The sequence below is a fragment of the Emydura macquarii genome, unplaced genomic scaffold (assembly GCF_026122565.2).
Source record: "Emydura macquarii macquarii isolate MOO-44397 ecotype Brisbane River unplaced genomic scaffold, CSIRO-AGI_Emac_v2 contig_75, whole genome shotgun sequence".
NCBI lineage: Eukaryota > Metazoa > Chordata > Testudines > Chelidae > Emydura > Emydura macquarii.
The window spans coordinates 872,377-897,958 of NW_027130212.1; positions in this window are offsets into that span (position 1 = coordinate 872,377).

Sequence of the window (25,582 nt, forward strand, 5' to 3'; positions counted from 1 at the left end):
ACCACCTCCCTAGGTAACCCATTCCAGTGCTTCACCACCCTCCTAGTGAAAAACTTTTTCCTAATGTCCAACCTAGACCTCCCGCCCTGCAACTTGAGACCGTTGCTCCTTGTTCTGTCATCTGCCACCACCGAGAACAGCTAGCCCCATCCTCCCTGGAACCCCATTTCAGGTAGTTAAAGACCGCTATCAAATCCCCCCTCATTCTTCTCTTTTGCAGACTAAACAAGCCCAGTTCCCTCAGCCTCTCCTCATAAGTCCAGTGCTCCAGCCCCCTAATCATTTTTGTTGCCCTCCGCTGGACTCTCTCCAACTTGTCCACATCCTTTTTGTAGTGGGGGGCCCAAAACTGGACACAATACTCCAAATGCGGCCTCACCAACACCGAATAGAGGGGAATAATCACTTCCCATGACCTGCTGGCAATGCCCCTCCTAATGCAGCCCAATATGCTATTAGCCTTCTTGACAACCAGGGCACACTGCTGACTCATATCCAGCTTTTTATCAACTGTTACCCCCAGGTCCTTTTCTGCAGAGCTGCTGCCCAGCTCGTCGGTCCCCAGTCTGTAGCTGTGCATGGGATTCTTCCTTCCCAAGTGGAGGACTCTGCACTTTTCTTTGTTGAACCTCATTAGATTTCTTTTGGCCCAATCCTCCAGTTTGTTTAGGTCACTCTGTATCCTATTCCTACCTTGCAGGGTATCTACCACTCCCCCCAGCTTAGTGTCGTCCGCAAACTTGCTGAGGGTGCAATCTACCCCATCCTCCAGATCATTAATAAAGATGTTGAACAAAAACGGCCCCAGGACTGACCCCTGGGGAACTCCGCTTGTGACCGGTTGCCAGCTAGACATGGAGCCATTGATCACTACTCGTTGAGCCCTATGCTCTAGCCAGTTCTCTATCCATTTTATAGTCCATTCATCCAACCCGTACTTCTTTAACTTGCTGTATCAAAAGCTTTGCTAAAGTCAAGGTATATCACATCCACCGCCTTCCCTACATCCACAAAGCCAGTCACCTCATCATAGAAAGCAATCAGGTTGGTGAGGCATGACTTTCCCTTGGTGAATCCGTGTTGACTGTTCCTGATCACCTTCCTCTCTTCCAAGTGCCTTTAAATGGATTCCTTAAGGACCTGCTCCATGATTTTTCCAGGTGGGGCTGGGTCTGTAGTTCCCTGGATCCTCTTTCCTCCCTTTTTTGAAGATGGGCACTATATTTGCTTTTTTCCAGTCCTTAGGGACCTCCCTCTGTTGCCACGAGCTTTCAAAGATAATAGCCAATGGCTCTGAAATCACCTCAGCCAACTCCCTCAGCACCCTCGGGTGCATTGCATCCGGCCCCATGGACTTGTGTATGTCAAATCCTTCTAAATAGTCTTGGACCCGTTCCTTCAGCACTGCGGGATGTTTGCCTCCTTCCCATTCTGTGCCACCCAGTACAGCAGTCTGGGAGCTGATCTTGTCTATGAAGACAGAGGCAAAAAAGGCATTGATTACCTCAGCTTTCTCCACATCCTCGTCACTAGGTCACCTCCCTCACTCTGTAAGGGGCCCACACTTTCCCAAATCTTCCTCTTGTTGGCAACATGCCTGTAGAAACCCTCCTTGTTCCCCTTCACGTCCCTTGCTAGCTGCAACTCCAATTGTGCTTTTGCCTTCCTGATTTCATTCCTGCACGTTCGAGCAGTGTTTTTATAATCCTCCCTCGTCATCTGACCAAGCTTCCACGTCTTGTAAGCTTCTTTTTTGCGTTTAAGTTCACCAAGGACATCTTTGTTAAGCCAAGCTGGACGCCTACCATATTTGCTATTCTTTCTGCACATCGGGATGGTTTGTTCCTCTGCCCTCAATAAGGTCTCTTTAAAATACAGCCAGCTCTCTTGGGTTCCTTTCCCCCTCGTATTAGCCTCCCAGGGAATCCTGCCCATCAGTTCCCTGAGGGAGTCAAAGTCCGCTTTTCTGAAGTCCATGGTCCGTATCCTGCTAAGGGGTGATACAAATTGCTCTCTATAAATATATTAGAGGGATTAAAAACCTGGGAGTGGGAGCAGTAAAGTGCCAATTTTGACACAAGAATAAATGGATATAAACTGGCTATCAATAAGTTTAGTCTTGAAATTAAATGAAGGTTTCTAACCATCAGAGGATTGAAGTTCTGAAACAGCGCTCCAAGTGGAGCAGGGGGGGCAAAAACCTAACTGGCTTCAAGACTGAGCTTGATAAATTTATGGAGGGGATGGTATAATGGGACTGCCAACAATGGTATATAGCTGATCTGCAACTGCTAGTAGCGAATATCCCCAATGGCCAGTGATGGGACACAAGATAGGGAGGGCTCCAAGTTACTACAGAGAATTCTTTTCTGATGTCTGGCTGCTGGACAAAATGCTCAGGGTGCTGCTGATTGCCATATTTGGGGTCAGGAAGGAATTTTCCCACAGATAAGACTGACAGAGACCCTTTTTTCTTTTTTTGCCTTCCTCTTGCAGGTTTAAAATTGTGTAGATGGTGGAGTGTCTGTAAGTTGAAGTCTTTAAATCATGATTTGAAGACTTTAGTAATTCAACCAGAAGTTATGGATCCATTACAGGAGTGGGTGGGTGAGGTTCCCTGGCCTGCAATGTGCGGGATGTCTGACTAGATTATCATGATGGTCCCTTCTGGCCTTAAAGTCTATGGGAAAAATAAACAAACAAAAATCCAAGACAATAGAAGAATCACTCCTGTCTGATGTATTTAAAAAGGAGTGACTTCTGGAAGCAGCTAAATCCATAGGGGCAATTGCTTATCAAAACCATAAGATGTTCATTCTTGACTGTAAGCCTTATCTCAGAGGCACATTGGATGGCATTTGTACCATGTTAACAAGTCTACAAAAAGGCAGGAGAGGAAACAACTATATGATTCCAGAAGGATTCTGAGTTATCTATGAGAAAAAAGTCTAAGTTCTGGCACATTGATTTAGCAAAAGTCCTGCTTAAAAAAATAACCAACTATTCTTACTGTCTTGAGTTCTCAGAAGTGGGGTAATAAGATATTTATATTTTGATCATTGCCTCACTTAAGTGACACTTATTTCCTCTATTCACCAGTCTCCTTTCCCCACTTATCTCCAGAAGGACTCCAATATAGTGGAATGCTTTTTCTTCCTCTTTTTCTGTGACTATATTGTGGCGACAACATAATATCTAGTGACCGGCACTCGCCCCCGCTCAGCCCCTCCCGCTCGGCAATTACAGTAGACCTGAGACCTGACCTTATCGGGACCTTTACTGACACACCTAAGATAGCACGTCTGCAATGGCAAACAATGGGACGTTGCAAATAGCCAGGGGCAGCCATCAACTGTTACGAATACGGCACATAGCCCAGCAGCCATTAGCTGTTACGAATACAGCACATAGCCCAACAGCCATCAGCTGTTACGAATATTGCACATAGCCCGAGTGCATAAACACTGCTGCATCTCGGTGGGTCTGACTGAAGAGAGCTGTCGGCCCACCAGACTGCACGCCTGAAGCTGCTGCCTCCCTTCCCGCCCCCGAGTCTTCTACTGGGCGAGAGTCGAGTCGAGTGTAACCGGTCCGGGGTCTTGAATCCGAGCGTTTCTCGTATCCCCCCATTGGCCAGGCGTCATGACCCTGTTCCTCGTGGTGGTAAGATTTTAAATAGCATGCTTGTTATAGTTTTCAGGTATAATTAACATTAATTAATTATACTATTGGAAATCATCTAATCGTTAATTAGTGTATCCTGTGTCTTGCTATCCTTCTAATCTGCTTTAGTCCCCCTATTTAGGAAGTAGATAAGTCTGTTATATGTGATGTTCCTTTTCCCTTGTAAAACCCCACACCCTCTTTGCCCCAAATAAACTTGTAAGTAGTTAAGAAACTGTTTTCTCTGCGTGGTGCTTGGTAACCTGGGGATTCCTTTACCTGTCTACAACATATATTAAGATGGGAATGCACACAGTAAAATTAATTTTGTGGGCCTTAATACACAACGTAAGAGTTCATCAAATTTAGTTCAATGTTTGTCTCACTGAAGTGTAAGAAAAGCCTCTCGTTTTTGGGATCTTTGCAAGACTAGCTAACTAGTCAGGTATATGGCATATAGATCTGACCTATGTTTAACTTTTTATTATTAGATGTGCTACCCTATTCTTTTTTATTGTGTTTTACTACTTTTCCTTAAAAGAAAAAAAAGCAATGTTAATCTTGTTTGTGCTTTGTTTGTGTTAGTTACATCATGTGTTTTAATACAAAGCTATTTCAATCATTTTATGTATTTGCTTTCAATATACTTTATACTTAAGAACTGTAAATAATCCATAGTTAGCTAGAAGTTGTACTTTGGGTATATTTAGGTTCTGGATATATTTAGGATATAAAGTATCTTAAACTACATGCCATCTGATATATTCTTAGGTATGTCTATGAGACTATATTGACCTGCACACATCACTAGTTTAATCTCTAGCTCTGGGTGAAAACAAACCAAATCAAGAAACTTGTTAAAAAATGGATATTTGAAGGAGGAGGGTAATATATCTGGAATGCACACTCAAATAACTCCAAATTTGGGTCACTGTTCATATTCTACACCTTCTTTAGGCATCCCATATCTCAAATAAATCTGGCTAAATACATGGATTTTAGAGAACAGAGTTCTGAGAAAGGTTGACCTTTAAACAGATGTTGTGATGCAATTTTAATAATAGTATCACTGCCACTCCACAGTATAACAACATATTATAATGCCATCTTCTTCTCTGGCTTTGTTCTGCATGGGGCTTGATCTGTTATGCAGCCTCTGAGAATAGGTACTGGATCAGGCCCGGCAGGTGGGAAGAATGCCAGTTTGAAGGTCCTGTTGGGACATAGGCAGCTGTGTGCATGTTTACAGGCAGATTTGTAGGCACTTATGGAACTTTATCAATGGAAATTTAGGTGCCTAAAGAATTTGGGCACCTATAGGGTTGGGCAGCAGCTAAGTGAGGCTTTGAGTCTGCATTTATTACTTAGATGCTTAAGGTGGCAGTTAACCGCATAACTCATTTTGTGGATCTAGCCCCTACTCTTTATAAAGGAGTGGGAGTGGTCTCTGGGCTGAACAATATCAAGAAAGGAACCCTGGTAACAGTAAATTCTATAAAGAAGGCTTGGTCACACTATTACTTTATTTATAAATTAAACCAAACTTCAGTAGGGGGTTGATTTTGTCTCTACACAACATATGTGGACTTTGTTTTTGAGCAAGCTTGGAAAGTCATCTAGTCATCTCTGCTCACATTATCTTGAATGCGCTTTGTCAATATCAAGGATCCTGGTTCAGCAGCCGAGTATTAAGTGTTGTGACCTCACATAGCACTGCAGGGATTCTTATTGTTCAAAACACAACAAAACAAAAAACAAAACAAAATAAAAAAAACCAGGGAGGGATGTGGAGAATAATAATGAAGGTTCCAACAGATCTGGAGAGGTCTGGGCTGAAAGCAGCACTTACACTTAATTTGCTATGGGAAAGACAATTAGTACTGCCACCTACTCTCCCTATCGTGACAGCATTAATGGCTTGAGTACAAGAGGAGAAAAGATGCCTAATCAAGAAGTGTAAACTTTTAACAATGCCTTTTAATTAGTACTGTTTTATAGACACACTTTTCAAATGACACTTTATGGAGTAGTGCAGCTATCTGGTTCGTAAAGAGACCTGTAGTCTCACTATGTGTGCACTGAGATGTATCGTAGCTTTGAAAACACCCTCTTTAACAAATGAAATGGCTGTTTTTGTTCAAGCACTAGAGGTCTGTTCATTGTGTTTTTAATACTACAGTTGATGCTGGTCTCTTTTGGCTCTTATAACTGTTACCTTCCATAAATTCTATGAAATGTGTATAGTTTAGTACTTGCTTCAGTTACCAGTTGCCAGATTCCTAGGGAGAGATCTAGTTTGCTCACATATACTTGGCATTTGTAAATTGAGCCATAATTCATCTTTCTCACTAGGTTTTAAATGACATGTTTTATGCTGCTGTGATAGAAAGAAAAATATACAGTTTTCTTCTCCCTCCGCTGTGTCCTGCTTATTAATGTGTGACAAAAAAATTCAATTAGGTTGTTGTATAAGGCCCATTAAAGTTGGTCTCACCTTCTGCAAACTATAACAAGTCCACAGAAGAGGTATATGGGAAATGAGATGGGATATCCGAGTAATGGAGAAGAATGCTTTTATCCTCATTAAGATCTTAGGCACTTCTGAAAATTTGGAACTAAGTGGCTTAGGCACCTAAAATCTCATTTAAAAGTAATTAGGACTTAGGCTTCCAAATCACATAGGGGGTTCTTTTGAAAATTTTACTCAAAGTTTTCAAAACTTTATATTTTTAGCTTGAGAGGGGGAAAAATATGTGAACACTTGGTGAGTTGTATAATACCTATTCATCATTTTCCCCATCCAAAAACTACCAGGCAAATAAAAATATTCACATTACAAGAAAAACAGAGTATATGTGGGCTATTCTGTACCTTTGAGATACTTCAATGATTATCAACGAGGCTTTTTGCAGAATGCTAAGCAGATATGTTCCAAAGCATTCAAAGTGACAATTACTGCTATTATCACTGGGCTGCAGTAACTTACACGTGGCTTAAAATATCTTCTACATGCAAATATTTCAGTGATTCAGTAAAGTCCGTATTAAAACAGCAATTCCCCCCTCCCCCCCCCCCCCCCCGCTTTTAGAACATAAACTAAGGGTACTTACGTTGAATAACAGCCTTCACCTTTTCAGACTAATTGCAAAAATTACTTTGCCCTGATAACCATATTTCCACTGTGAGAAATTTGTAGTGACATAGCCAGAAGGATGTGAATTCCCCACTCTCTAGGTTACACATTACAACTAGCATTCAACTAGCCAGGGAGTTCAAGGAAAGGTCTCCTCTCCTTCTGAATTTACCAATGCTGCAAATTTGTCAGAGTCACTGTTTAATGACCAAGACAATCCATCTATCTCCCTCTCCAGGACACAGAAACTTCTCTCACCAAAGTTTTCAATGATCTTTCCAGCCAAGTCTCAAAGTTTATACTCAATTTTCATTCTCTCTGATTACTTGAATACTCTCAGTTGTTTCCCTCATTCTCTACATCCAGTTTTCTTTTGGCTTTCATGACACTGTCCTTTTCTCGTTCTCTTCTCATCTCTCCATATATCCATTCAGTGTTTTCTTTGGCAGCTCCTTTCATCTACTAGAATTCTTGGCTGGCTCCTCTTCTCTGTCTGCAAGTTCTTATTGGGTGACTTCACTGGATCATGTGGATTTAATGATCAGTTCTACCCCAATTATTTTCAAATTTGCTTCTCCCTGATCTTTGTGATTCAGTCTCATATCTCTCATTGTCTTTAAGATATCTCTGTTCCTGAGGCCTGCTGTTAAGGTCAACATGGCCAAAGACAGACCACCTAATCTTTCCTGTGACCCTTCTCAACTACTTCTGTTCTCAGCTATCATGAAAACCAACAACCTCTCTGTCTCTCAGAAATGTAGGGGTTATCTTCTACTCCTCTCCCTTTCCCCACCATATTCCAGCTGCAACCAAACGCTTTCACTTCTTCCTACACAACACTTCCAAAAATTTCCTTCTCTTTTCTCTCTTGACTACAAAATGTCTTATCCATGCTGTAATTTGCCATTGTGACTATTTGACATTAACTTCAGCCCCCTCCAGCTCACTAAAAATTGTGCTTTCAGATCTGTATTTTTCACCAATCATATTGACCATAGAATCATAGGACTGGAAGGGACCTTGAGACGTTATCTAGTCCATTCTCCTGCACTCAAGGTAGGATTAAGTATTTATCTAGTCTGTCCCTGACAGGTATTTGTCTAACCTGATCCTAAAAATCTCCAGAGATGGCGATTCCACAACTTCCCTAGGCAATTTATTCCAGTGCTTAACTACCCTGACAGTTAGGAAGTTTTTCCTAATGTCCAACCTAAACCGCCCTTGCTGCAATTTAAGCCCTTGCTTTTTAACCTTATCCTCAGAGGTTAAAAAGAATAATTTTAATCCCTCCTCCTTATAACAACCTTTTATTTACTTGAAAACTGATATTTCCCCTCTCAGTCTTCTCTTCTCCAGAATAAACAAACCCAAGTTTTTCAATTTTCCTTCATAAGTCACGTTTTCTAGACCTTTAATGATTTTTGTTGCTCTTCTCTGGACTTTCTCCAGTTTGTCCACATCTTTCCTGAAATGTGGCACCCAGAACTAGTCACAATACTCCAGTTGAGGTCTAATCAGCGTGTAGTAGAAGGAGAGAATTACCTCTCATGTCTTGCTTACAACACTGCTGCTAATACATCCCAGAATGATGTTTGGGGGTTTTTTGTGTTTCTTTGGAGGGTTTTTTTGCAACAGTGTTACACCATTGACTCATATTTAGCTTCTGATCCCTTCTGATCCCCCAATCCTTTTCCACAGTACTCCTTTGTAGTCAGTCGCTTCCCATTTTGTATGTGTGTAGCTGATTGTTCCTTCCTTAATGGAGTAGTTTGCATTTGTCCTTATTGAATTTTATCCTATTTACTTCAGGCCATTTCTCTAGTTTGTCCAGATCATTTTGAATTTTAATTCTATTCTCCAAAGCACTTGCAACCCCTCCCAGTCTGATATCATCTGCAAATTTTATAACTGTACTCTCTATGCCATTATCTAAATCATTGATGAAGATATTGAACAGAACCAGACCCAGAACTGATCCTGCCACTCCTGACCATGGCCACTGACCATATCACCTCTTGTTTTGATTCACTTCATCCCCTATTGATCTACCTCTCACATTCAAATGTTTTGTCCTTGTCTTCAAAGCCTTATATCAAAACCTGCCTGTCTGCCTACATATCTGACCTGATCTCTTTTTACATGCTCTTCCATCATCACCCGTCTCTATTCCAGTGATGCCAGCATCTTAAAGAGCTGGCATAGAAAGGCATTAGAAGTACAAAATAAGAAGTTTTATTTATCCTAAAAAAGCCAAGAGCTATGCTACATATTCTTGATTATCATGTACTAGAATCTTATCTATTAACTAGCTATATGTATGTATGTATGTATCTATACACATAGGTACAACTCTCATATAAGTTTCTACATCCTCTTTGTTTGTGTATCTCTCTTTCTCATACATAAATCCCTCCATCACTTACCAAGATACCTCCCTGTCCATTTTCTAAATCCTTCCTAAAATCTTACATGTGCAGTCCTGCCTATGAGAAAGGGAATGAAAGGTAGTGCATGTGCACACACCACACGAGCAACAACCAGGTAAGATCAGATTCACCATGCAGACATGCTTTACTGAGTAACTATGTCATCTTATTGCCACTCTTGTCTGTTTATGACTCATACTTGAATCATATTGGATTTAGTTTGCACTTTTGGGGGCACAGACTGTGAGGATTTGAAAATAAATCAGTAACAATATTAACTTTCAAAATCATTCTCTTTACTTTTGTAATTCTGCTGAAGATTCCTGGTATGCCCAGGCGTAAGGCACTTGCCATGCCACTGAATGTATTAAATGAATGTCAGTGTAACACAATAGCATGCACAGCAGTTGTGGAAAAGGACCCAGTGCCAAAGAGATTAATCTACAGTGGCTGTGAGTTGGAGCATAAGGGAAACAATACCCCTTAATCTTATGTGTAGAAGTGCTAGATGGACTGCTGTTCTGACCTTCTTGGCTGGGGAGCCTGCTGCCTTCAACACCCACAACTGATGTACATACATTATCACTTGGCCATCAGTAGGCATCATAACCATCTGTTAGGATGGAATTATTCCTGCTCACAAGCTGATATGCCTGTTTAATTGGAGTCCACAGGTGCCAATTGAGTCACTTGGCAGCCTTTGACTTTACAAGAGCCTTGTCTTCTGTAGGAAGCAATACCACATTAACCACCACCTCCCCATGGCTCGTTACCTCAGTCACACCTGTTCATGCTTGAGTGCCAAAAACTGTACAGGGAAAAGCCTGCTAGTGAGCACTTGAGTAACCAATAACGAGCACATGCAGAGTGTCAAAATGAATAATATATTACATAAGACAGCTGCCTAAATGCACTTATGAGAGAAAACTCATGACAAACAGGATGCCAGAAGACCTGATTAAGCCAATGGAGTCAAGACCATGGAGTGTGAAACAGAATTTAATTTGTGCACTTACCTTGAAATGTGAGGAAACAGCAGTCCTGAATGACTTGCCCTGCTATTGGACCAATGTGTGATTTAAACAATGTGTGATCAGTTTTTTATACTGATTTCTTTCCCCTCCCCCCGCCCCCCCAAACAATGCGTCTCATTTGGGTATTTTATCTCATCAACCTTTTTGATATTTGTGCATTGTGAGGATGGAAGGACTTTCCTTACAGGTTTTAAGAAAACAAAATTACTTTCTCTTTGAAATAGAGAGATACTTGAATTCCACATCTGCAAATATCCTGAACTTTTTGGGAAATACATAAGTTGCCAGACTATCAATGGTGTAAATTTACACCAGCTGAGGAAATGGCCTCTAGAATGGAACTCTATAGCCAGTCTCAATCTTTATAAAGTCCAGGTTTAATTTAGCTCCTTATAAAGAGTTAAGTTAAAACCCCCAGATCCAAGCAGTTGCCCTGATGTGAAGGGGTTTGGAGGGGATCCGAATGGTGTGGCTTGGACCCATTTTTTAGTTTTGAATGTTTTGGCTATGTTTTGTTATATAATCTTTTGTGTTGACCAAAGCAAACTAAATCAGTATAATTTTGTTACAGAATCTTGAGAATGCAATAAAAATTACAATTGGTCCAAATAAATGTAAAAGTTATGGTAAATTTGGAAGAAAGGAGATAAATAGCTAAACACAAGAATTAAATGCAAATGACCTAAAGTTGTAGTTTTATTATTCTCTATATACATTTGTTCACAATGGCCTCAGTCCTGTAAGGTTATGACACTGTGACCTTATCTGGAAAGTATTTCAATTTAAGCATATGATTAAGTGAATCAGGCCACAGTGCTCAGCACCTTGCAGGATCAATCACAGTGAGAGTAGATGTGGATATCCTCCCTTAACCTGCTCTGATCTTCCACAATGGCCATTTCCACCAAAACCTATTTTGGCTGTCCCAATGGCATGCAGTTGCTGCAGAAGCTCCTTTGCATGCTAGTTCCATCCATGTGTCTCCCTTTACAAGGGGCTCAAGCAAGGTTGAAGCTGTACAAAATCTTTGCTTGAAAGAAAATTTCACCCTTAACGAGTGTTTTAAACAATCAAGAGGAAGATGAATATATAACAGAACTTGAAATTGATAGCGTTTTTTTAAGGCTTTGTGGAATTTCCTTTTGCCTGTGGTTGCAATAGTAAACCTAAAGTGTGAATTCCATATACATGTGTACTGTGGATATCTAGGTAAACTGATACTTGTCTTCTCTACTGTATGTTCAGTCAACAGAAGAATGATCATGTTTATTGGCTCACAAATAAACTATATATGCATAAGTAAAACTGTACATATAATTATTGTACATATACCTGTACATATAAATATTTACTTTCTTTAGTAAAATAATTAGTATATTGGATTAGATCTTCAGATATAACCAAACTACCCACAGAACAAGTCAGGGGACAAAGGAGAAAAAAATGGTTTAAAGCTCAGCATTGCACTCTGATATTGGGCCTATTGTTTGCAGTGCTGGATCTCCAGTGTAACCTACAGCCAATCCGGATGTTAATGTTGCTCAAAACTAGCTATTTTCCTTGGTTTTTTATTTTTGTTTTTACTGAGGGTGCTGATAGGAGATGAATTCAAGCAACAGTAATTTGAAGTTAATGGTTTTTTTTGTATGTGTGTGCATGGAGATGTGAAAATATTTGCTGAGGTTATTGCCTGTTGCTAAAATGTGCTGTGCAAGATGCAGAACAATTTTATTTTTTGATATTTAATTATTGTGATTTGATTTTGCCCTACGTTTTAAAAATTATATTGATTTATAGTATGATAGTGGACCTTGGCTTCTAAGATAAGGATTAGTAAAGAACCGTTAAGCCTCACTGGTATACCTTCTCTTCAGATCATTGCGTTTAAGATGTCATAAGAAGCACCAGCAAAAAATGACTTTGAACCAAGGTGTTTCAGAACTTTTGATGCTCAGTGGATAATCCCTCCAGAACCTCTGTCTTGTTTTCTACAGAAGGGTTAATCCACATTGTACTTGTGGAAGATTTTGGCATTTGTATAGGCTATTAACTGTAATCTAAAAGATGAGCTTCTTCTCTCAGGAAAGCTGAAAGCTTAATAATGGGTCCAAGTCAGGAGCCAGATACTGCAACCTGGTTAGGGGTCATGAGCAGTAGGATTACTGACAAATGTGTTGACAGTAGTTGCTTCTTCAACAGCTAGTTTACAGAAGTGTTTCTCAACCTTTTCAGGTTGGCAACCCCTTACTCAAAGTTAAAAAAAAAAATCATGATCTGCTTTATTTACTAAAAAACCAAAAAAGTAAAAAAATATATACATTACAATAAGCCTGTATAATTTGTGTGTGTTTCAAGAGGCTGACAGAGAATACTTGACCTTGAAATGGAAGGTGTGCAGGAAGTGGAGAGCAAGATTTTCTTTATTCTAAGGTTGTGATAACATTTTCAGTGCTTCATGACCCCCTCCGATTGCCTTTCGTGTCACCCCTCCTCTGCCCCTTGCCCCCACGTCCCAAGAGGGCTGTTACCTACTGGATGAGAAACACTAGTCTAGATTGACAGAAGGCAGTTAAATGTCATTGTTGACTCAGGCAGTCATGCCAGGTGATCTTATTACCTGGAAAAAAGCAGGTTAAGCTACACTGTAAAAGAAGCTCGTCTCCAGTCAGTAAGGGAATGAGAGAATGAGACAGAGGGCATAATTTTCAGAGTTGTTGAGTGCCCATAACTCCAACTGAAGTCAATGGAAGCATATTCAGCATCTTTGAAGATCAGGCCTACGAAAGCTTAGTGGGTACTTGCCTAGACAACAGAAGCTGAGTGAGGAAGGAGAGTTTTGCTCCAAGCTGTTTGTTTTTTTTACCTGCTTGAATCATTTGTCTGTGTGACACCAATCACTGAAAATGTTTTCTTGTGTCTCTAAAAACAAACCAAACACAAACTCTGTCAAGAGTTTGACTTTTAACCAAAATCACCATGAGCTATGAATGTTCAGCAATGCTGACTCCTGGGTCTTCCACAGTTGAAGAGTTATTTTGTGTGTGTAAGAGGTCCATTATTGCCATGTGTATTGGTATATAGAAAATAAATGCTCTCTCATGAGAGGGGAAAAAAACAAACTAAGAGGTTGTCTTTAATAGATATCTTAAATTACTTTACAATATTTTGGACTCCACTATTTGGCACACTATGCAGATGCTTTTGTGTCCACTTAGTTACTGACTGCCACCATCAACATTCACAGAATAATTGTATAAACTGTCCCTTATGGGAAGACAACTGGTGTCGAAATAAATGGAATCATTATACACAACACAGTATAATACAATAATGCAACATACTAAAAACTTTAAACAGCAGTCACACATCACAAGTAAAATCCCTTTGTGAATCTGTTAAATTTGATGATAAATACTTTATTTAGAATGTTAACAGAGAATAACAAGTTTTCATTTTTGGAAAGCCACTAATCAATTCAGATTTTAATCTCCAAGCTACAGTAACAAATTCATGTAATTGAGGCTTGCTGCTCACCTACTACTTTTTAAATGATTTTTTGTCAACCTCTATATAATACGCATACATGCATTGCTGACCTCGTCATTTTATTCTGAAAGAATCCTTTCCCATAAATTGAGTTCAGGCTCTCCATGGGGCCCATATTTGAGAGAGAGATGATATCATACAAGTTTCCCACAATTGCAAGTGAAGCAAATTGACATCCAGAAGACGAATCTGCACAGTGAGTGAACTGGCAGCTTGTGACTGATCCATCAAGCCAAATGCTTATGGAAATTGGACACAAAGCACCTATTGTGTAATACTGAAATAATATCCAACATTGCTAGGCATCCAGGACTATGATTAAGTGAATTGTGTATGAATGTATTGGCTATTATATATGGAGAGAATTTGGTGCTGTTCTTTATTACTAGACCATTTAAAAAAAAAAGTTGGACTCTTGAGGAAAAATAATGACATTTAAAAATAAAACCACCCTGTAGTAGGCCAACCCTCAACCTGAGCTCAGCCATAGTTTCTTTGAGTCTTTTGGCTCTATTCTTCTACGGGAGCCCCACTACTGGGTAACCTCTCTGTTCCTAGCAGAAGTTCAGTTCACTTCTGGGGTCCTTTCTCAGTCCAATTACTTCTAGTCCCTGGCGGTGTTCCCCAGGTTCTGCCACAGGTCACTGGATGGAAGCAACTCATCTATATCAGGCTTGTTGTGCCTGTTTGTCCCCAAACAAAGTAAGGGGAAAGGAAAGACTAGTCACTGCCTCCAGCTGAGATCTCCTTGCTACTGGAGCCCACTAGCAGTTCCCATCAGCCTCTCCTCCTGGACAAACTTCCCCCTTTCTCTGTTGAAAGTTTTACCTTTTTAAATTCCCCTTCTCCAGGTGAAGCATGTTCTGCAGGTGTGCCTAATTAGTGCTGCCTGAGTGAGGGAATGTTCATTAATCTTTCTATCAGTTGGATTGCGGCAGGTCCCATCACACCCCTCCCACCATATATCACTTTGTGTGGGGAAGGGGAAGCTTTCATCCGCTACTTAACTGAGGCTTAACTTTTAATTAACTGAACTAAACTTCCTGTGTCATGTTTTGTGCTCCTTTTAAAGCCAGATTGTTTCTGATATGTTCGTGTAGTTAGAATATTCCCCTAAAATGAATTCTCATTGAACTTTTAGAGTGTGGTTACAAGAAACCACAACTGTTTCTTCTAAAGCTGCTGAGTCATTAGGACTTTTCTAAGGGGATGCTCAGGAAGGTTAAGGCGAATCAACTAAAGGTGTGAAGTCAATGCGCATAAATTAAAGCTTGTTAAGTCCCCACCTGGATGCCCTCACTGAGGAGTAAAGTGGCTTTAACTCCCTGTAATTTAATCCTTCTTGGAGTGTCTCCCTGTAGACATTACCTCAGTAATATTTTCAAATGTCTTTAGGACAATGTGATTGGGAGGATGGTGTGACTTTATTCTGTACCATAAGAGTGATATTATTTCACCCACATGAATTTAGAACATTTCAGTTTTGCCCAAGTGAAGTTGTTCATTTGGGGTGGTGTATAAGTGAAATCTGGAGGTAGGGTCTTGAGCCTGAAGAGGAACTCCCAGCAGCCACATCTCCAGCCTATAGGCTGGGAACACAGAGACACAGTCCTTTCATTCCTCTCGTATCCTATGCTAGGGCTATCACATTTATTTAAATATGGGTCCTATGGCTTCTTCCCAACCTCCCCCCCACAAACTACCACCCTGGTCAGGGCTGATACACCAAGCCCCCTTCCCATAACATTCAAGGATGGGAGCAAATGCAAGGCTGGATTGCAGACCAAGTAGCAGCTTAAGACGTGCAGAAGACCTTGCACTAGCCCTCCTTGCTTGGGTGATTTTTTCACCTTTAATGCATTTATCCCAACGAAGTCCTAGGCAACTGTTAGGTTGTAAATTGATAATAATTGGGTTGCTTACAATGTTGACCTGCAATTTGTGCACTAAGTATGTTTAGACCTTACTGAGCTGTGCAAGGTTAAAAAATAAATTTAAGGATATAAAATTGAAATACATTTGTACCTGAAGCAGCTACATATTTGTAGCTTTTTTTTCTTTAGTTTCTTGCTATGCAATGCTGATTTTTATTGCTACAGAGGTCAGGAGCCAGCCATCAAGGAGATCTCAGACCCAGATCCACAAAACTATATAGATGACTAAACTCAAGACCCCTTTGTGGATCTGGGTCTTACAACCTTTCATTTAGAATTTACACTAATGATTTGACTAGTAAAGGATGAAGTATGACTGGCAGGAAACATGCAGTGCTCAGGATGTCTAAAATGGGCACAATTGTGAGAGAAAATATATTTCTGAAGCAGCAAGGATAAATTGTTTTTGGTTCCATGAGTGTAGAAAGGCAGTAAATATTGGTAAGATGAAGTATTATCGTTACCCCTATTCTTTGGCTTCAGTGAAGGAAGGGTGAAAGAACTGTCTGTACCTTTAAATTCCAGGAATAGCCACAGCACATGGAATAACTGTGGAATGGTGAAAAGACCCAGGGGGTGACCTGAAAAGGAAGGAACTAATTGTTGATTTTCGAGAGGTAAATGCCTCTCTTTGAAGGAATACCAGCTGATAAGGAGTTGATATAAGATCACTCAAACCAAGCTAAGGTTGGTTGATGACTGAGTGTGAGAGTTCTAGGAGTGGAATTTTCTCTCCGCTCTAGCAAATTGCTCAGACTTATCTGCCTTTGGGGTATCTTTTTTGTGATATGCTGAAGCACTTACCTTAGAGAGAGTCTTCCCAGGCAACTTTTAAGTATCCTTTAGAAATTCAGGCATATTTTCAATACTTGTCTATCACTGTTTCACTGTCAAAGTCTCTTTGAGTTTGTGTCCCTAATAAATGTAACCTTTTTGCACAAAGATATCTGCATGTGACTTTTTTTTTTTTTTTAATTTTTGCTAAGAATGTCTCCATTGTCACAGGTGTACATAAATGTATTAGGACCCTTTTAAAAAATCTCTATTGATTATTATTTTGGAAAAACAACAGAAAGGAATACAGCCAGGAATATGTGTGTGGTGTTAAGCTGTTTTATCATCTACATTAAAACACGAGATTATTATTGTGATATTCAATGGATAATATTTTCTGTGTATGATCCATATATACAGTAAATACCAGAATATATATTATATGTATGTATGTGTGTGTATGTATATATATATATATATATCATATTAAAGAAATCTGGGAGGAGGCTGAAGAGAAAAGACACTTTTGAAATGAAATAGTCACAATCTCATACTATTCACTCCATAATGCAACCAATAATTCCTTTCTTGGGCCATATTTAATTGAGTCCTGCAAAATTTACTAATTATTCTATCTAGCATCCTGGCTTGTAGCCAACACTGCATCTGATGTACCCTCTACTGATCTCTATGACATTGTAATCCATCTTCAATCTTTTCTTATTGTTATATGGATAGCATATTGTCACTGTAGCTTCTGAACATTTTTCAACACATCCATAATTTTGTTTGGATATTCTTAATGTTCTGAATTTTCGATGCAAGTTGAAAAACTGGAACGTAATGGGGATACATAACAAAACTGATCTTTATGTAGCATGTGCATCTACTTCCACTCAGCTGGTGTTGCTTTCCATATTCTAGGTAGTCATTAAGTCCCGATAAGAAATTATCATATACTTTCTAGCAATGTTGATTTGAAAATAGGCGGGTCATGAATACAAATGGCTATATTTAAATAAAAAAAAACCTCTACCCAGCCTGCAATTTTATGCCCACCAAAATTTTCTATTACAAAGGATGTCATACTAGTAGTCCACTTAATTTACATTTTCAATAAGGCAGAGGTCAGTAAATTCTGTCTTTTCTGCCCATTATTTTCCTGGTACAAAATTGAGAAGCTCTTTTAAAATGTTTGACCCCAAAACTTGAATAATTGACTTGTAAATGTTAGAAATTCTGTGCCATTACTCAAGAAAAGAGAACAGCATTAACATCCCTATATTTCTTACTCATTTACAAGGCTTCAGGAGCTTTGGGCTCAGTTCCTGGCTTTGCCACAGATTTCTTCTGTGACCTTGGGTAATTCACATAATCTATGTGTTGTTTCCCCATCTGTGGATAAATCCCATTTATGTGAATAAAATACTTCTTTTGCCCCACCATTTTTCTGTTTTGTTTATTTAAATTCTACACTCTTCAGAGTAGGGATTATCTCTTGCTATGTAAAATGGCACCCCAATTGCAGCTGGGATCTCTAGATGCTATGGTACTATAAATAATAGATAATAAATAGGTCCTTCCTAGAGGATCAATCCTTGGAAGAATTGCTTGAGGGTAATTTGTTCATGCTTTGGAGACAATGAAATACATTTTATGCACCAAATATAAATAAGTAAACTAATGCCCAGTTTGATAATAATTAAAGCAAATAAACCCAATCTAGCGGGAATTAAATGACCATCTCTGTCTTCCACATGACCTTGCATGTCACATCTATTCTGGTCAGCCGTAAAAATACTTTGTATCTGCTGTTGTAAATGTATTGAGGCACTGTGCCTCAAAGAGCAAACATAAAAATGGATTATGCTAAATCTTAATCTAAAATTGACAGGAACCCAAATTCAGATCTGCATATTTTTTTACCTGTAAAACTGTTAGAATGATAATTGTTGCATCAAGTAGTACATTTTCTTACCATGAAATAGCTCAACTAATTTAATTAAATACTTCTTTTTTTAGAAAATTATCTGATTTTTTTTAATGCTGCTCCTCCATAAATTGATGAAGATGGCACACATTTATACTTACTAGAACAGAACAGAAATTCAAACAATCAAATGTAATCAACCACATTTAGGCACTGGGGCTCCGTGCAGGCACAGGAATGTGCCGACAAGCTTCTCAGTATAGGATCAAGGCTTTCAGTATAAGTCAAGTTCTATTTATGTGGCTTCAAAACAAAACTTTTTTGGTAGTGGTGTTACTATACATCAGTTAGTAAATTTAAAAACCATGCCTCAGAGCTTCTGTAATTATCACATGGCAGCCAATGGTCCCCAGGAATTGCCATAGTAGCCAGGATTAGCCAAACTTCTAAAAAGGAATAAAAACTCATTATTCTGGATTGCTGCTCTTCTTCCTTAGAACTCTGACCCAAAGCCATATGCTGAGAACTGGGACTGGAAAGTGTTGTAGAACCATTGGCCCAGGTAACAAGGTGCTCTAGCTTTATTGCCTCTTTGCAGCAGTGAAGCATCCCAAAAAAGCTGTAGCAAACACAACAGTCATACGCAGGAACGCCACTGACGACACAGTTGATTGAGAATGATTCAGGTGTCCTAATTTTGGCAGTGGCTTTAATACTCCTCTTCCCTTTTTTAATGAAACTATGTAATTGTGGTTCTGTTCTTTTTGTTAGAGGAATGAACTCACCCTGCCCTTTTTCATTTTCCATATTTTCTTTTTCTAAGAGAAAAAAAAATTTCCCCCACTGATCTCCAGCAAAACACAGGAAATATCTATTTTTAAAACCTCTTTGACCAATGAAATAACACAGAGGCAAAAAACTACAACAATTTAGCCTGAATATCAAGGGAAAACTTCCTGACAGAGAGATCCAATTAGATTTTGAGATTGAGTCCAAAGGGAAGTAATGGAAGCTTCATGATTGAGATGTCTTAAAACTAAATGGGACAAGGCAAGGGAGAATATACTATAGGAATGATCCTGTCATGTCAGGAACAGGGAGATGAGCTGGTTGACCTAATGGATATTTTTGATCCCTAAGATTTTAGAGAGATGAATTCAGTTTTTCTGAAAGGCTTTTATCCAGAAATGACCTACATGATCATTCCCTCTTGCTTTACGTCTTTCAGGAAATAAGCTCAAGGCCTTGTTATCTAGAAAAAATGAAGCAACATTTCAGATTTCTCCAGAGTACTCTATAGGATAGTTTCAATATCTGAAATCAGGAAAAGAGGAGACATAAAAAATAAGGAGGTTACAGATTACTTTAAAATTTAAAAAAAGAAGCTGAAGAATTTATAAAACTACTAGCTGTTGATCTACCATTTAGAGCCAGCTATATATGCTACATTCTCTTTTGATTATCATCCAGTGGACAAAGAAAGTGTAACAAGTTTATTTGTAAAAAGATGAACAACAATCTAAAGTGAACCTGAATCTTAGCAGTTTTCAAGAGTACCAACTGGTTGGGTTCAATTGTCAGGATCGATTTCTTTTTTCCTCCAGATCTCTTCCATGTTTTGAATTTTTATTTGTTAGTACAAAAGATATATAGATTTATTGATCCACTTGCTCCATCTCCCAAAGACACTGAAATGGAGAGACTATCAGCCAAAAGATTCAGATTCAAGAAAGGTGCTCCAGACAACTGAATTTAAAAAATTTAGTGAGAGCTGATGGATCAAAGATTTTTTTTTTCTGAAAGTTGCAAACATTTGCTGAATTCAGAAAAGAGGCTTTGTGCAGAATTCCTTTCTTATTTGTTTGATATCTTCCTATTGTCCTGTGATGAAATGATTTTAAATTATAGATAGGAAAACATACCAGGAGTTGCTGATCTGCAATGGTCTAGTATCCTGATTGGACAAGTAATAACTGCATGTCATAAGGTTGTCTTTTTCAGAAAGGCTTAGATAAGTCCCCAAATATATGGGTCACTATGTGAAGCTTCTAAGTTTTTTCCAACCACCCTACAATACCTGATCCCATAATTGTTTATACAGAATCAGGAATTCAGTAGGCTCCAGGCATGGTTGCTTGGCAACCCAATAAGCTCAGTTGGTCCCAATAAGCTCTGGCTAAGTGACTGTGCTCCCTGATTAGACAGAAGAGCCAGTACATCATGTGTTCAATGCCTGCAGCTATGCCAGACCCACTTTTTGTCCCAGTTCTACCTCTATCTTGCACCCGTTCCTGCTCCAGTCCTAGTGTCTTCCTTCTGCTGAACCTGCTGGTTTTGACCATTGACTTGTCTCCTGACCATGACTCCAATTTCACTGTCCAGTTCTGCTCTGACTATTAAGCCTGATTCCTGGTCTGACCATTAAGTTGCACCCCCTACACGCTGGGGCCATGGCCAGGGGGCTGAGGCTGGGTGCCAAGGCCACAGCCAGGCACCGGGCCATAGCACCAGGGATGGGAGATGGGGCCATGAGCCGAGGCTGAAGTAATGGTTGGGGGGGGTGAGGCCGAAGCAGAACTTGGGGCACAGCAGGGCAGCACTACCTCCCCACCCTCCATTACCCCCCATGACCATGGGGTGGGGCCCAGGCCTTGCCATGCCCCCCCTTCCCCCAATGTTCCTACACACTCCCCTAGGGGGGCATACCCCACATCTTGAAGATCTCTGATATCTGAACCTGAGCTGCAGGCTCTCTGGGATTATAAGGAAAATTTGTAGAAGCGGTTTATACACACTTTGACTTTTCCAGTACAGTCACTTAGCTTCTTTGTGGCTAAAATGGATGGCGCCCTCTGACCTTGTGTTGATTACTGAGACCTAAACAAGATAACCATATGCAATCAATACTCACTTCACTGAAACTCCTGGAATGATTCCATCCAGCCTGGGTCTTCATGAAACTAGACCTGCATAGAACATACAGCATAGTCAGAATCTGGAAGATGACATTTTGAACCAGGTATGGCCATTTTGAATACTTGGTCATACTGCTTGATCTATGCAATGCCCCCACTACTTTCCAGCATTTTATGAACAATATTCTTCAGAGATATCCTCAACTAATTTGTGATCATCTACTTAGCCAATATTCTCATTTTTTTTCCAGAGAATCAAGAACTCCATGACAACCATGTGTGCACTGCTCTTGATCACCGTTAAAACCTCCCACTTTGTCTGCAGGATTATCAGTGGTCATCTGACTGCCCACCTGTTCTTTGCTCCCATGTGATCTGTTTGCGGCCACAATCTGCAGGTCTATAAGAATCACCAGTGTCTCACCAGATTTAAGATTTCACCTGCAACAAAAACTCCTCCTTTGCAGGGATTGTCTACATTCCAAAGGGCAGCTTTTGGCTTCAGGTGATAAGGTTTTGCCACAAGTCACCCATTGCAGGACATTTTGGCCAGTTTATAACCTGGAATCTGATTGCTAGGTAATTCTGGTGGTCAACCCTATGAACTGATGTTAAAAACTGTTTAGGCTGTAGAACCTCTGTGTCTGCATGAAGAACCACAAGCCAGGCTAGTGGGACTCCTTCAGCTTCTCCCCACGCTTCCACGTCTGTGGTATACCCTCTCCATAGACTTCCTTGTGAGGTTACCATGATTACAAGGGTGCTCTGTTATCCTGACTGTGATGGACCTTCTAACCAATATGGTTTATTTTATTCCCCACTGCATTATTCCCTGTGCCCTTGAAACCACACAAGTCTTCCTGGAGCACATCTTCAGGTTTCAAGCCATACCAACATGCATCATTTCAGACAGCGGTCTCCAATTTGTTTCTTGTTCTGGAAGGAATTTCTCCACCTTCACAGCACCAAGTACCTCCCCTCAACAACCCACCATCCACTGACAAATGACAAAACTGAAAGAGTCCATAAGACCTTGGAACAGGACCTCTACTGTTTTCTGAATTTCCATCAGGATGTGGATTTCCACTGCTGAGTTTGGCTGAGTTCACATACAACAATGTGACCCATGTTTCAATTCAACAGACTACATTCTTTGTGAATTTTAGTTTTCACCCCCAGTTTCATCAGGACCTGTGTGACAGAGCAGAGGGTGAAAACCCCCTCACCTGCCTCTGTAGGCCCTGGCCCAAGGAGCTATGACAGTACAGGTATCAGCTGCAGCCCTGATTAGGCTGTCAGGGCCTTGGCCCAACAAGGAAAAGGGGAACAGCTGGTGACCTGGCTCCGGGAAATAAATAGGCCAGCACAGGAAACCAGGAGGGAGGGTGGCCAAGCAAGGCAAGGGAGGACTGCAAGGCAGGCTCCCTACTGGCCAGGGGTCGCAAAACCCTGAGCCTTGGAGCCCCTAGTGTGCCTGGGGCAGGAACTGGGAATGAGTTGTATGCTCTGTAAATAAAGAAGCTTAGGTGACTGTAAACAAGGAAGACGTGGTGAGTCCTTTGTGCCAAGGGAATGAAGCCTGTGGAGGTGAACAGGAGGGCCCAGTCACATGGCCTGCAACAACCTACCAGAAGAGTCTGCTGTCCTGGCAGCCCACAGATCTGGTCCTCTACCTTCAACAAATACACCAGGAACAAAAAGACCACTTACATGTCACCAAAGGATTTTATAAGCATGACACCAAACAAAAGCAACAAGCTTGTAAACTTATCAGAGGTTCTTGACCCAGAATTTGAGAACAGGCCACTCTTCCACCAAGCTTGACCTGCATTACCTGGGTCCTTTTTGGATCATTGTACAAATATACCCAATGGCCTTCAAGTTTCAACTTCTATAATGCCTCAAGATTCATCCATCTTTCAGGTTTCTCTCCTAAAAACATTTGTTGACAACCCCCTCCCTGACTGAGTAGACCCACTTCACCCTTCCTCCCCGAGTAATAGTCCAGGAACAGAAGAAATATGAAGTCCATCAGGTCCTAGATTCCTGACAGTTTGGGGGAAACTCCAGTATCTCAGAGACTGGAAGGGGTATAAGCCAGAGGAACAATCCTGAGAGCCAGAAGAGAATGTTCATGCTTCCATCTTCTTGTGGGAATTTCACCAAAATATGCTGAAAAGCCAGAGCTGCAGGCCCCCAGGAGGAGCTCATGAGAGGGCGATACTGTCAGGAATTCAGCTGGCTCTGGACACGATTGCCTGGCAACCCAATAAAGCTCTCACTAAGTGACTGTGCTCCCTCACTGGACAGAACAGCCAGCAGATAAACATTTATGCTTGTTACTACAGTAGCACAGTGGCTGCTCAATGTATTCTATGCCTGCAGCTGCACCAAACCTTCTTCCTGTACCTGTCATTGCTGCAGCCTCTTCCTGCTCCAGCCCTAGTTTCTACCTTCCTCCAAACCCCCTAATTCTTTGCTCTGACCACTGGCTGATCTACTGATGATCTCTAGCTTTGCTCTGAGAACTAAGATTGACCTGTTCTGATCAATAGGTTGCATCACTTACCTCTAGTATGTGCCTAGCACAATGGGAGCCTGGTCCATGATAAAGACTCCTGGGCACTATTATAATAGAAATAATAATATCCAGCCCCCATATTTCAAGATCTCCTCTTTTCCTAGATTGATTCTTGACCAGCATTGAGTGAATTATGGATTTTTCAGTTCACTTGTATTTAAAGTGTTACAGTACAAGATTATTTTCCTTCCATACTTAATTTACCAAAGGTGATGACAAATTCCAGATCTGAGAGAGATGATATGGCATGATTTCAGTCACAAAGTTTTATATTTTGACTAATCAGATGTATTCAGCCGCTATAACTGATTGTAATTTGTTTCTTGTTTAGTTAATTATTAGGCAAGTGTTTAAAGAAGAAAAGTGGTCAGTAAGAGTCAGATTTGTTAATGAGGAAACCAAGAATTTGTATGTAAAAACTTCTTTAATATTGGAGAAAATTAGAAAAACAAACTAAGTACAAATTTGAAGAATTCCCTACATGACCTCTGTGAAGTGAGTTCAACTTAATCTATTTTATTGGAGAAATTTAGCCATAATTCCTCATCTAAAAGTAGTATAAATTACCTTTTAATTTCTTTAAACCTTACATGTGATGCAACTTGATCTTGTAAATTCCATGTTTTTAATATGTTTAATTTCTTAAATTACTTATTTTTGAAACTGTACTCTCCTCCGCCCATTGACGTGTCTCTTTAGCATCACCATCTGGAAAGATTATTTGTCAAAATTAAGAGGGGGAAAAAGAAGGAAGGCTTCCACAATGTAAGTTTTTTTTTTCTTTGGTTTTTTTTTTTTTTGAACTCTTGACATGACATCTGCCTTCTGGTGAGTAATCTAGCCTGTAAATGATGGTGTGCCAGTGGGCATTATAAACAGGCTAATCAGTTCATGAATTCAAGGTGATCCTGCATTGTTTCTTTGGCAGTGAAGAACAAATGGTTACCCTCCCCCCCCTTTATGGTTATTAATGGAAACAATAGCATTAGTGTTCAGTGATGAGGCTGAAAGGTTAATGCAGTAACATCTGAAAAAAAAAAAAAAAAGGCTTAGTATAAACTGAACATGCAAAATACTTCTGCAGTGAACTGATTCCACAAATTCCTTTAATAAAACCATACATCAGAATGTAGACATTAGCTTCTATACCAAATTAGCATAAATCCATGTTCTTCAGAAACTAATTGATAAATTTTACTTTAATTGACATCTAGACAACAGAGAGAGCCTTTCTGGAAATTGTTGGCAGACTCATGTTCATATGACCTTCAGTATAAGACAGAGGTACTGCAAATATGATGTGAATTTATAACTGTCTTCAGCACTTACTCAAAGAGATATAGTGAACAATGAAGTCAAAAGAAATAAGACTATCCATCATCCCGTGTGGGGTGGGTAGGGAAATGACTGACGTGGTAACTGTACTTCAGTGGTTCTATATTCTGCAAATGATGATATAAAATTAAAAAATAGATTACTGAGTTAAAAAAAAACAGGTCAGTGACAGATCTTGCTTCAGGTCTCATAATAATCATATTCCGATGTATGTCTTAAAGTCTTCTTATAAAAGCTATATTATATTGTTCAAATGTGAAAAGACTCCTGTATAAAGAGAATCAGGTTCAGAAATATAGCTGACTTTCTCC